The following is a 1082-nucleotide window of genomic DNA, read 5'->3' on the forward strand; positions in this document are numbered from 1 at the left end:
AAAGAGAGAAGGGATAAGCGGCCGGGAATTAGGATAAAAAGGAGGCTGCGCCTCCAAAAATTAGAGAGACCCCAGGGGAATGCCCCATGGCCTCTCCCTTTATTCGAATAAAGTAAAAGGACTCCTCTGTCTCCTTTTTGGACATAAACCTCTAGTGTTTGTGGATTAACTTTCCTGACAATTTTTGCAGGCTCGTCCAGGATATTTCCACCATCCGGGGCGGCGGGCAGCAAGCAGAGCTGAAGGTGCGCCTCACCCAGTTTCGGTGATCAGCTCCCCTTGGTGGCAGCTGGCACCGGGCGATCGATTGGGTTCCCGAGACTGTCCAAGGAGACAGACGAGTGGCGGACCAGGGGGGTCCGTGAAGAGTCCACAGGGAAGGACCACTGAAAACCTCACCGGTGAGTAAAATGGGATCTTTGGGGAGGAAGCCTGGGAGGGCACCCATGGAGGGTAGCACAGGCTAAACAGGGTACCCAGGGAGGGTTGCAAGGGTACAGCTGGGAAAGGGTCTCTGCAAAAGGGATGACGATCCCATTAATACCCCCGGAGAGTCCCTTGTGGGAGAATGCTGAGATCTTGAGACAGATTATGCATTCACACAGAAATAACTATGGAGATGGTGGTAAAATATTGTTATTATGTATGGCCAGAGTGTAAGTTGCCAAATGGACTTATATGGCCACCTTAGAAAACAGAATTTATTTGTGTTGAGTTCTGTGAAGTTATCTAGAGGAGAATTGGAAAAGATGGATTGAAAGGGAATGTGGATTGATATGGTTTAAACAAACAAGAGAAATCTATGTGTTAAGAAAAAAAAGAAGAGGAAAAATGGGGGGGAAGAAGAAAACAGTGAAGATTAAAATGTTTTTCAGCACCTTCCCCCATCTTGTCCTCTGGTGTTACCAGCTGACTCAAGGCCAGCTGCAGGTCCCTGTATCCTTGTTGGAGTCTGAGATACAGTGTGTATGCCCTTGTTTTTAATATTTAGTTCTAGAATTCAAAGAAATACTGAATTTCATATAATATGAAATTCATGGGCATGTTTTCATGGTGATACATGAGAACAAATGCTAAAGTTA

The 1082-nt window shown here is 45.9% G+C and overlaps 1 long non-coding RNA gene across 4 annotated transcripts in view; it reads left to right on the top strand.

The window, feature by feature from the left end:
- Positions 1–1002, top strand: part of LOC107198932 — an 18908-nt gene extending 17906 nt beyond the window's left edge. For all 4 annotated transcript variants that reach the window (XR_001519142.2, XR_001519140.2, XR_001519141.2 and 1 more), the window contains one exon: positions 191–1002. This is a non-coding gene — a long non-coding RNA (uncharacterized LOC107198932). The remainder of the gene's footprint in view (positions 1–190) is intronic.
- Positions 1003–1082: the final 80 nt, after the last annotated feature.

Source organism: Parus major, unplaced genomic scaffold, assembly GCF_001522545.3.
Source record: "Parus major isolate Abel unplaced genomic scaffold, Parus_major1.1 Scaffold376, whole genome shotgun sequence".
Lineage (NCBI taxonomy): Eukaryota > Metazoa > Chordata > Aves > Passeriformes > Paridae > Parus > Parus major.